Source organism: Notolabrus celidotus, chromosome 23, assembly GCF_009762535.1.
Source record: "Notolabrus celidotus isolate fNotCel1 chromosome 23, fNotCel1.pri, whole genome shotgun sequence".
NCBI lineage: Eukaryota > Metazoa > Chordata > Actinopteri > Labriformes > Labridae > Notolabrus > Notolabrus celidotus.
In genome coordinates this window covers 13,098,685-13,110,837 of record NC_048294.1, presented here as the reverse complement: position 1 = coordinate 13,110,837, position 12,153 = coordinate 13,098,685, and the positions used below count along the sequence as shown (strand labels likewise).

The following is a 12,153-nucleotide window of genomic DNA, read 5'->3' as shown; positions in this document are numbered from 1 at the left end:
CTCATTCATGCATCAAAGAAAGCCAACTGAAGGTGTTGACCCTCTTGTGAGCAAAATCCAACTGGACAAAGAGATCCAGCCTCCTTATAAAGACTCTCTCAACTGATTGACACCAGCTGAGGGAGATCACAGGTGCTCCCAATAACGACTAATGAGAGAGGCATCCTGGGGATCAGATGTGGATCTCTTTACTTCTACCCCAAAAACACTTTTATCTAATATAAAACTCTAGATCCATAACAGCAGCACTAACGTACAGTATCAATACAGCTCTTTTCCTTGCCTTGTATCTGTTAAATAAGTACTGTGGTCCATATACAGCTGGTCAATATGAACTTCTCTTTGGTCTTTCAAGAAAAAGTTTGACTTTAGTAAAAAATGTGTGAAAAAAATGTAGAAGAACTTTGTTTATATCGTGGTACACACTCATTCAAACATAAGATCTGACCAATCATATCCCACGACAGACATGGAAGGTTAAATGTCACTATAAAACTGCTGTTGGTGGGAATGGTGTAAAAAATGTTGCTTTTTATCTGCTGGGTTTGGAGAAAAGGTACTCATCTGTAAGTGAAGTAATTTGAGACTATTGCGAAATCTCTGCGTTTTCCAATGCCTTTGTATCAAGCAATGTTATTATTCCCCTCGTTCCCATTATAAAGGACCAATCATAGCTAATCTTCAATCCTCTGTCCTGATTGGTTAAGAGGTGGCCCCTACTACGTCCTCTGATTGGTTGAGTCCGGCACTATCATAACTGCACACCCCGATCTGTGTTGGGGGGCTAAGAGGAAATCTGGTTGGGAGGGATAGTGTTGACATTCAAGGTCCCTCTCTCTGAACAGGTGTTTACTCTGTGACTACCAACAGCAGCTTTAATTAATACAAAAGGCAGGACCTTAATAAAAACAGACTTTTTAAGTATTTTATCTGGATTAATAAAGTCCAGATTGATGTCTGCATCCAGTTACTGTTCCTTTATACAACACTGATAATTAGAATGCTGTCATGTACTGTGGATCAAGACTGTAATGTATTTTCATTAGCACAGGGTAGCGCTATGGAGCTCTTTATTCCCTGACAGAGAGAGCCTAGGCTGGTGTATGATGTCATCCTCAGTCAAGTTATCATATGACACACACCCTGCTTGTACAGACGGACACACACACCTCCAAAATTATTGGATCTGAGCTCTAATTATTAAAATAACATCTCTCTGTACTTTTGTGGAATCAAAGAGCCGACTGTAGCAACACGAAATGAGTGAGAAACAGGAAAGTGGTGGGAATGTTAGCCTTCAGTGTTTTGATTGCTGTGAGACTGAGGGAGCAGGGGCCCACCCAAGGGAGATGGGAGCTGTGGGTGAGAGGAGGAGGAGGAGGAGTGGGAGGGAAAACAGTGAGAGGTGGACCGAGAAAAGGCTGAGAGTGAGGACGATGAGAGTGCAGAGAGGACAGTGCAGGCAGAGAACACTCCTTGCCCCTCCTCTTAGCCACCCCCACCTCACCCCACCCCACCCGCTGTGAAATCAAATTTACTGACTCACTCTGAAGTCGTCAGCTTATCTGAAAGAGTAACAATCACAAAAGACACCAGCAGCGTGGTGGGAAGAGTCAGGGCTTTTAGTTGAGCAATTGTTCCAATAAGACATAACCCTGTTTAGGCCCATCACCGTTTAGTGACTGTGCAGACCTTTGCAGACACATGCAAACTGCTCAGTGATGACTCACTGGTTACTCAGTGGTGGATTCTCTATCTGGGGCCTTAAATGCCTTCAGATTTAACTACGACTTTGGTTTCATGCCATTGTGCATGCTCAGATGTGACTTTTAGCAGACTGAAGAATTTTAAAGTAATGCTGTGATTACAAGTGGGTAGATGATGTCACCCAAAGACTGCATGATCTCACCATTACACAATATGGCCAGTTCAGCATTTGCAACAATTGAAATGCTGCTATTTAATGTACAACATCAGAATAAGGCTCTATTATCTACACGTTTACAGTGAGTAACTGCATTGGAAAGTTGTTGTTGTAAATTAATAGACTATTTCAATACATCTGTTCTTTTACTTTTGCTCGTATTTATTAGACAGGAGCATGTACTGTATAAAACAATGGATGATTTGATAGCAAAAACAAAACTAAGGCCAAAAGAAGTAGGTAGAGATGTGTCGTCCATTTTTACATACAGTCAATAGACAGGTTGGAGTGGGGAGTGACTGGAAATACATGGAGTCATATTCCCCTGTGAGTATATCCAATACACTGTATGAAACATGGACACAGTCTCAGTGATGTCACCCGTTGCTTTCTGAAGAGGCGTTTTGAAGCCCATAGATGGCTGCCTCCATGTTGGATATCCCAAAAAAATTCTAATTGTCTCTAACTTTTGTATTCTTTTACTCAAACTAGATACTTGCACTAGAGTTGAGGAGGACCAATAGACTGTATAAATAATGGACGCAGTATCCGTGACGTCACCCATCTGTTCCTGAGGGCTGTTTTGAAGCCAATCGACGGCGGCAGTCATATTGGAAACGGGGAACTCAACCAGTCATAGTGTGACGTAAAGAGGTGGGGTTTGAGCCTCTTAGCCAACAGCTATGTGTTCCCGTCCAGGAGTCAAGTCAGTCATGTCCTTATTTGGGCAAAAACTCATAATCTTAATAACTTCTGAACCGTTGCGTTAGAAAAAAATTAACCCCCGTACAGTGTGTGCCGATAGAGAGATTAGCTACGTAGAGCCAAGCCGTTTTTTGAACCAGGCTGTAAACATGTTTATTAATGCTGTAAAGATATACTTTTTCCCATTCATGTCTATGTGGTTTCCGGTGTTTCTGCAGCCAGCCTCAAGCAGATTCTCGATGAATTGCAGTTTAACTATGCAAATACATGGATACTCCTCACCCTTATAACATAGCTCATAATCACTTTTTGAGCTAGGCTTTAAACATGTTTAATTCTGCTGAGAAAATCAGCTTTTTAGTATGAGCTCTCATGGGGATTCCTTGACTTTTGGAGCCAGCCTCAAGGGGACACTCAAGGAAAAGCATTTTCTTTTCCACCAGAATTGACTGTTTGGTATATTAAGTGATGCTAGCAAGCTAAAGCTTTCATTAATCAAACATTGACTGAGACTTAAATGGTATACAGACATTACATCTGAAGCAACTTAAAGGTGACATATCATGCTCTTTTTCATCAAAATATATTAGTCTAAGAGGTCCCAAAAACATGTCTTTAAAGTTTATTGCTCAAAAAACATTTTGAAATCAGATTTTGGTATACCTGTAAACCCCTCTTTTTTCAGCCCTGCTCAGAACAGGCTGTTTTCTGTGTCTGTGCCTTTAAATGAGAATGAGCTCTCTGACCACGTCCTTCAGGAAGTGGATGTGCCTCGGCTGTCCAGCACGTTGATCTAATGTTTACATGTTGGCTGAATATACACGGCTGCTCACAGACCCGGGTCACTTCAACCCTCTGAATTTAATCAAGAATCTGATCCTGACGGAGAGGCGCCATCAGCAGGACCTTTCTGAACGATTGGTCACAGATTTAGTGTTTCTTGTTGTTTTATTTGTCAGTATGTCGACGTGTGTCTTGGTACACAGCTACAAACATGTAGCTATGTGGCTATGCTAACTAGCGCCAGCACTTTTCCATGAAAAATAAAAATCATCCACTAGATCTTCAGATCTGCAGACGTGGGGAGTAAAACCGACCTTTGTGTTTATTAAGACAGCCTACAACTAGCATGCGTCCCTCCTAAGTTCCTTGTTAGCACACAAGTGTGCAGGTAATGAAAAACAAATGGGGTGTGTGTAGACATGCCAGGGACACATATTTCAGGTAGAGAACCATTAAAAAGTCGATTTTGCATGATATGTCACCTTTAAGCGATACCCCATTGTTGTTGTCTCTAGCAGCACCAAGATGTGGCGATACCTCATTCATAGTGAAATTGCTCAAACACTGCTAATTGCTATATTTTATCTGTAAACTGTTATTCTTTAAAGTTACCTTTGTGGTCTTCTGTTTTTTCACCTAAAATGTATATATGCCCTTATGTGGTTTGTGACCAAATACCTGCAAAACGTATAGCATCCCATAAGCCACAGTTTTACTTTCTGTTTGCCGCTTATTAGCAAGATGTTGGCATGCTAACCTACTGAATTAAGATTCTGAACATGTTGAACATTCAATCTGTTAAAAGATTAGCTGTGACAGTTGGGACTGATTGAACTGCTTCAACTCTCCATAAATGATTCAATTTACCAACTAAGAAAAAGAAACTTGGCATATTGTTTGGATTACACAAAACCATAAGCTCTGTGACCTCTGACACAGAACCATTGGTAGACTTCGCTTTATTTTAAGCGGCAAAGCTCAAGAGATTTGGCAACTAAAGCATCAAGATGAGACACTGTAACTGCAGTGTATGACAACATACCCCAGTTGATTATTACAGAAAGAGGGGGTCAATGTTTTACTGCAGTGAGCAAGCAACACATTTAAAAGAGATAGTTTAACACAGACCCACATGGCTGGATAATGGATAAATCCAAAGTAGAGTAATACATTTTGAAACTCCCGTGGCAGAAAAAAAACCCAGACACATTTTTAGCAATGACCATGTCTGTCGTGCTGCAGCAGAGAGGGATGTAGAAGGGGAGAGAAACACCTCTCTAATGGACTTGTCAAAGGGAGTAACACCATTACAAAGTGTTGCCAGTTGGGCGTATGCATGTATGCACCCTGATGAATATGTCCCCTTGCCCACACGAATGCACACACAAGGACTTTTATCCCCCTCTTTACTCGACTCTGACACCCTCTGTGTAACCCCTCTAGGCACGGACGAGTGTGTGTCATGTGAGAAGCTGGTGTGCGCCACCCGGTGCGACTGTGCAGACAGGAGAGAGTGGAGATGTGGAGAGAAACTAAATTGGCTTTGGCCTCCGTCTCAGGAGTAGCCAGCCCCTGGGTTAGGAGGGCTATTCTTATAGAGGGCAGAAAGAGGTCTCCAGCTCCCCCGGTACACAAACCACTTTATAGGATCCCACATCATGTTTTGACGGCCTCCTGGGAATGTGGGGGAGGTGTTATCCAATGACAAGTGTGAGAGTGGGAAAGGAAATTGAGCTTTATGCAAGCCTTTGTCAGTAAAAGGCAACTTCTAAATGCAGCGAAAATCGCAAAGCCAGTCTCCATTTTCTAATTAAGGAGCCAAAAACTGACATAAGAGCAAACCTTTCATTAATCAAAATGTCGATAAGGTTCAACTAAAACTGATGAATCTAAGAACTTTATTTGCTTCTCTTTAATTTGATTGTTTCTATTCCCAGTCTCCTCTTTTCAACTTTATTTTGGGTTTGCCAGATAACATATTTACGGTGGCCCTGAAGGGAAAACACAACAACATTTCACAAAACGGAAAGGGTAAGGACAACACTTCTTGTTTCTGATTGGACAGAAGCCGACAGCTCAACGTCATTTCCTCTTTCTAATACTACTCCTCAGCTGAGTCCCAGCACAAATTTTAAACTGAGTTGGAAAGATTGGAAGAGGAAGACCACCTTATTGCTTTTTCTCCTTGTTATGGTGATTTTCATTGCTTTATTGAATTCATTGCTTTTTGTCCTGCTCTTCCTTGCCTCATCCCTCTTCTTTCCCTTCCTACTCCCTCTTCCACTTCCCCTGCCTCAACCTTGTACATTACCTGCCTCAGCCTTGTTCTTACCTTAAGCTGGACTTGAACCCAGAACCATCGGACTGAAATTTAGCAGCCCTGTCCTCCACACCACAGAGATGCTTGGCAGTGCATGCTTATTTCTATCTTTTCATTCCAGCATTTTGTTGTAATAGCTTAAAAGCACAGCTTTTGAGGAATGTCTTACATTTTAATCTCCCATTGGAAACCCATAGTGGGATTTGAACCAAGAACCATCAGATTGAACGGCAGTAGACCTGTTCTTATCACCACAAGGCTGCATGGATGAGCCTACTTTTGTAAGTCTTTTAATTCCACCATTTGGATATTGTACTTCAAAAGCACAGCTCAACCACACTGTGAGGTAAGTGTTTTTTCATCACACATTGGAAGCCCTTAGTGGGATTTGAACCGAGAACCATCAGATTGAAAGGTAGCAGGCCTATCCTCAACACCACAGGACTTCTTGGATAAGCTTTCTTTTGTTCTCATTCCACGATTTGGATTTTGTAATTCAAAAATTCAGTTGAAACTAAAGTGTAACTAATGAATTAATAAATCTTAGACCATTAACGTTAGCTAATATTTTAGCAAGGAAATTGGTTCAAAATGCGGGACAAATCAATCAAAAAGGTATCAAAAACTTCTTATTTGCTAGCTAGCTAAGATGTGTAAGCTACTTCTACCAGTGTTTATCCTCTGATGTTGCAGCAGTATACCGGGGTGCTCAAGTCTTGCGCATTTCAACCTTTTCACACGCTCACGCACCACACCTTGTATTTCTCACGCAGAATAATTACTAGGACAACCGCCACTGAGTTGTGCCGATTTTCTTTAAACTGTGGAACAGGTAGGAATCAAGTGGGTTTCCCGCAACGTTACGCTCTAAAGAAAAGGATGCACATGTGCGGTTGCAGACTGACCGACGTAGATCAGAAGACGCAGGAGCCCCATATATCAAATGTGTACAGTAAGTCATCTCATCAATTGATTTCGTAGGCTATTTACTGAACAAAATTACTACTTTTTCATTAACATAAAGAGAGCTAGGGAGAGAGTAAGAGAGAGGGCAGTCAAAATTGTTAAGGTAAAGGAACAAAATACAGCCTATATACAAGAACTGAAATAATATATCCACTGCCATATTCTCACCCTGAACTGAGTTCAAAACTTGAGAGCCCTGGTATACAGTATATGTTTTTGAAAAAATATTATTTGTGCTAAGGACAAGTCTGCTTTGAGTGAAAACTAGTCGAGAACATGGATGGAGAATTGCGTGAAAAGGCTGCAGCACCAGCTAGAATTTCCAGTTGATCTAGCTTGGCGCATGTTCCTCTAGTTTGTTCCAGTGAGTGATGTCACACACATTTTTTAGTGATTGGAGATTAATAAAAAGGGTCAAAATTTTCAACAGTAGGCTCATGTTTCACTCTGTTCTGTTTTTAAGTAGGATTTATATCATTAGTAGTTTTTCTATGCTAAATGCTAATTCAAATATGTTTTTTTTTTTGTTTGTTTTTACTTTCGGTGCTCTGAATTGTGTTTGGTTTGACTCGAAAAAACTGGAACAACGTGTAGGATTAATTTGCATTTTGTGGGAAGTAGTTGTACGCCTAGTTGGCAACCAGTTCCAACAAATCCGCTATCCTTACGGAGGCCTGAAGACCCTGTGATTTATTTGTCCAGTTTGGGCTACTGTAGCAGAATGTTTGTGAAAATAGGATGGCCTGTGCTCATTCTTGGGATTTGAAAACTGCTTGTTTTTTCAGTGACTTAACATATGTGTAAAAAAAAAAAAGAATAATATACTCCTTTTCTGACCCTAGCACACCTGTCTCTGTCCTTAAACTAGTCCTCTAGAGCAGGGGTTACCAAACTTTTCAGCCCGTGACCCCTAAAATATTGGTACAAAAGCCTTGCGACCCCCCACTGTCCCTCAAAGTGATTTAATTTGGCTTCATTTATCTGGTCTGCAGAAAATTAACCCACCTATATGAGCATGTGGCTGTGTTTCCTGTGCTGGTACTGATGCTTTTGATAATTAACGGTTCACTAACCTAAACTTAGGAGTCATCTGGCAAAAAGAAAGGCAGAAAACTCATTACATTTTATATTTTCAAGGTTTTTGCCACTATTTTTGTTGATATTTTTTTTTAACTATAATGGATAAAATGTACTGTTTTTAGATAATAAAAAAGAAACATTCTGGAAGACATCTCACGACCCCCCATTTGTGTCTCGTGACCCCCCAGGGGGTCCTGACCCTCACTTTGGGAACCCCTGCTCTAGAGCACGCTCCATGATGCACAATAACAACAATATTCAGAAAGAAGTGACCATGACAGCAGCAAGGATGATGTCAATCTTTAATGGCAGATGGCCTGAAATGTCTTCATTTAACATTTTCATAAAAACTTCTCATTTTGATCACCTCTTTTTTTTGGTTTCAAACAAACAAACCTCTGCAATTCACTGAAATACAGTTTCTCCTCACAGGGGTTGAAGTACATAAATATCAACAGTACTATGCATTAAGAAAAAAGAAAAGAACACACATGCTGTGAACATGCACAGAACACACAGGTACGCACATGGTATACTGAAACGAGAAAGGAAAATTTCTCATCCACAAAAGGGAGGGATCATCAGATTAATTTCCAGAAACTTCTGTACCGTACTGCTGGCAACACACACAGAGATCCATTCGTTCCAAGAGCAATGTTTTTCTCTGGATTTCACAGTGAGTTATGTAGGTAAAACAGCATTTATATATCAGATACAAACACACAGAGGAGCTCTAGAAAATTACCAAATGAATATACAATTAAACTTACATTAATACTTACAATGAATTATATAATGGGCATCTTCTATTAACTTTAAAAACCCATAAAAACACACGCACGCACACACCTTATAAATACTTGTTCTAATAAATTTGGTGCCACACTTGGCTTTAAAAAATGTCTTTAAAAGCAAAAACTGCTTCAGAGAATTAGTTGAAAGTATGTGCATATTATTATTATTCATTACAAACACTGACTATATTCTTCAACCACTCCAATATGATTGTACACACCCGGGCAAAAGATTACAGGAAAGATTGTTTTTCAGTTTTTGATTGTCACATCACTGCCGAATGTGACTTAGCCTCATCAGAAAAGTACAAGAATCAGTGTTTGTTTTTGTAAGAATGTGACATGAATGAGAAATTTGGCGTCAAAATGTCACAGGAATATGATCACTCCATGATATGTCAAACAGCAAAGACGTTATTGCAGGCCCAGAGGAGGCAAGATTACAAAAGACGATTTTTTTTTAACACTCTAATCATTGTTATGCAAATTGAAAATTTCTCCAAAAAAAAAAAAGAAAGAAAAAAAAAAGAAGACGAAGCAGGTTGGCTCCCTAAAAATAGAAGAAAGGGACAAATTGCTTTAAGTGACTATCCTTTCAGATGCAGAGTGGCTCTTTGGAGTGACACCAAAAGAGACATGCAGCAAAAATAATGTCATACTTCAGAAGAAATCAGATTGAGGAGTACAAAGCAGTCAGAAACGGAATAATTCCACTAGCCTAGATAGCTCTCCAGTGTAAAAAATAAAACGCCTTTGGTCTTTTGTTTCTCTATACTGTGCTGCTGTCCTCCCGCTGAACAATGAAGAAGCACATTTCTTTTTATAGCAGGGCTCAGTTTGCCGTGTTTTGCAGTCTTCGGGGTCACTCTGCCTTCACCGGCGATGGCTTCTTCTTGTCAATACCTATTTCTTTTCTTTTCTTTACACATTTCATTACCTGCAAACTGCAAAAAAAGTAGGATTTGGATCCGGCTGCACATCCTAAAGGACTTATATCTTGGCTTCTTCAGGTAGAGACACCACACAAAGACACAGTGTGCAGAAAAGACAAGAGCAAACCATCAGGGCTGCTTTGGTTTAGCAGGACGACTTAGCATCTAACATGGCACAAATAAAAAGGACAACAAGAATAAACACGTATGAAAGTTTCTCACACGACATGAACCAATCAAACATTTCAAACATTGTCTTGATTACAAAAATACTTTTTTGTATTTCTTTAAAATATCTAAAAATGTACAGCATTGTTTTTTTTCGCCTTTTTTTGCAAAGTCATGCTTCAACATGTATTTAATAATCATAATAACATTAATATGAATGATATACAGAATAGTAATAATTGTAGTCATATAATAACATTACCCGGCAGCGCTTTGGTGACACCTCCGGAAGTCTGGCCTCACAAAGTTCCTGCATATATTGTCGTTACACTTGCATATACACGATGCACAGCAAGAGGCCTGCTAACCAGGGGGATGCAGTCACAAAGGGGTGCCTGCGCCTTTGTTGTGGTACCTTTTTAAGTGTCAGAGGAGGCGTGGCCAAAGCGCTGCCGGTACATCTCGAGTATGTAACAGTATAAAAAAGAGTTGGAGGGGCTTTTTTGCGGGGAGGGTGGGGGGGTGCTCGATGTGTGATGGAGGCTGAGGTCTAGTATGTCCTGAGGCCCATGAGGCTGCTGCTGCCTGAGAGAGAGAGGGAAGAAAAAAAAAAAGGTGGGGGGGTGAGGTTGCCATGGTCACAGCACACAAACCTTGTACACTAATGAAAACACAGGGGAGCGTGTGGAACTTTTGCCCGACTTGAATGCAGTCACACAACCACAAGGATCACAAGAGGTAGAACCTTGCACACACAGGTACATGCAAAACATGTCTCTTGTTTTGTACTCAATTTGTCGCAGTGATGCCAGGACCACACACTCTTTTATCCCACAAATATCTTGTACCGGGTTTGTTTTCAAAACACTTTCTGTTGAGCAAAAGCTGAAACACACACACAAGCGAGAGCTGACAATATGGCTCAGTGCGGCTCAGTCATTCCAGCAGTGAGATACAGGCTCGAGAAATGAGACAGACCCTCGGCTTTCACAGCTTTTTCCACAAATCTACACTTTAATACCAGTTATTTCGCCAGAAGGGAGAGGGGAGCTTCTCTGGTAGTGAGGTGAGATTTACACCTTTTGTCCTCGCCTGTTGGGATCAATGGTTGTGAAATCCCAAGTTGTAAAAAAAACTCACCGACGGTACGCTGCTCCGAGATCTGGAGTCAGCTCCGTCCTCCTGGTTTCCTAATTGGACATGAGAGGCAATCAGCAAACACCCGTCACAGCCGGCCACGGCCACCATCACACATCAGGAACCTGTGGACACAAAGGAGATGTGGATTCAGAGAGAAGAAGGAGCAGGAGCGTTCAGGCTGCTGGTGGAGAGCATTTTGTTCATGGCAAATCAGCTGGCTACACCTTCAAGAAAATCCTTTTTGCCACCTTTTCTCCAAATCTGTCAAGCTCTACCCTAGCTGTGGCACGCAAGATGTCAGCCCAGAGTAGACTTAAATACTTCCCTTACAGCCATATCTCCCACGATCCATCCTAACTTCAGCTCCATCATCCCCCCATCAGCAACAGCAGCTGACTGAAGGGAAAGGTCAATCCTATGACCCCCTCACCCAAACCCAGATGTATCACCAAAAATAGACATCTCTTAGAGGCCCTGTTAACTCGGGTTCAGAGGGGTAGAAGGGGGGTAAAGAAACTCTTTGGAACAATAAACAATTAGAAAACCAAACATGACCTTAAGAGAGAGGAAGAGAGTGACAGACTGTTACAGGCAAAGAGGGGAGGCGGGTTCAGAAAGCAGTATTTTCCTTTTTATTTCAAAGGGGCACGGCTGGCCTAGCTAATGCCCTGTTGCGCGTCCAATCAGGGGTGAGGGAATCGATGCGATACTCAGCCGCTTGGCTAAGCTGATGCGACGCATACTTCCAGACCTCCCTATTTGTTCTGGCTGAGACACCAAGGTTAAAGACTGGGTTGATCATTGAACATGTCTGTGCGGATTAGGAAAAGGTTTAGTGATCTGCAGGCTTAATGTGTTACAGCCAATAACCCGGGCTGGGCGCATGATGTGAGATAGGTAAACAAGTGGTGTTTGAGAATGTGGGAGCTGACTGGCTTTCTCATGAATGTGTGCACTGTTTCCTGGCTTTATCTCCATGCAGAAAATGTTCCTGTGTGTGTGTTATCATCGATCACTGATCTCATGCTGCAAATAAAGAGAGAGAAGTCTTGTTCAAATTTAAACTCAGAATTTGACGGTGCTTTGCTCGAGCCTCAACCGTTTCATTTTCAACACTATGTAACCAGGCTTAAGAGAGCTGGATGTCATTTTGCTACCAATCAAAGAATTCTCACTTTCCATTAATAAGACTGGTGAAACACTCTGTTCGATAGGCGGTTCAGTTTGTTGTTTTGTTTGTAAAATGACAGTTGTTATACTTGAAAGCATTAATTAATTAAAAAAGGTAAAAGGTAAGAAAACTGAAGAAACTTACAGTTTCAGGCCTTTACTAATGTAGGC

At 41.2% G+C, this 12,153-nt stretch overlaps 1 protein-coding gene across 5 annotated transcripts in view; it reads right to left on the bottom strand.

Annotated features, from left to right (window-relative positions):
• Positions 1-8,063: 8,063 nt before the first annotated feature.
• LOC117807570 (RNA-binding protein with multiple splicing-like) overlaps positions 8,064-12,153 on the bottom strand; it is a 49,358-nt gene continuing 45,268 nt past the window's right edge. For 3 of the 5 annotated variants that reach the window (XR_004630005.1, XR_004630003.1, XR_004630002.1), the window contains 2 exons: positions 10,813-10,934; positions 8,064-10,257 (listed from right to left, as the gene is read on the bottom strand). The gene's annotated coding sequence lies outside the window, so the exon portion shown is untranslated. Of the gene's footprint in view, positions 10,258-10,812; positions 10,935-12,153 lie in introns of those variants that run through there. The other 2 variants (XR_004630004.1, XM_034676901.1) reach the window with 2 other exon arrangements.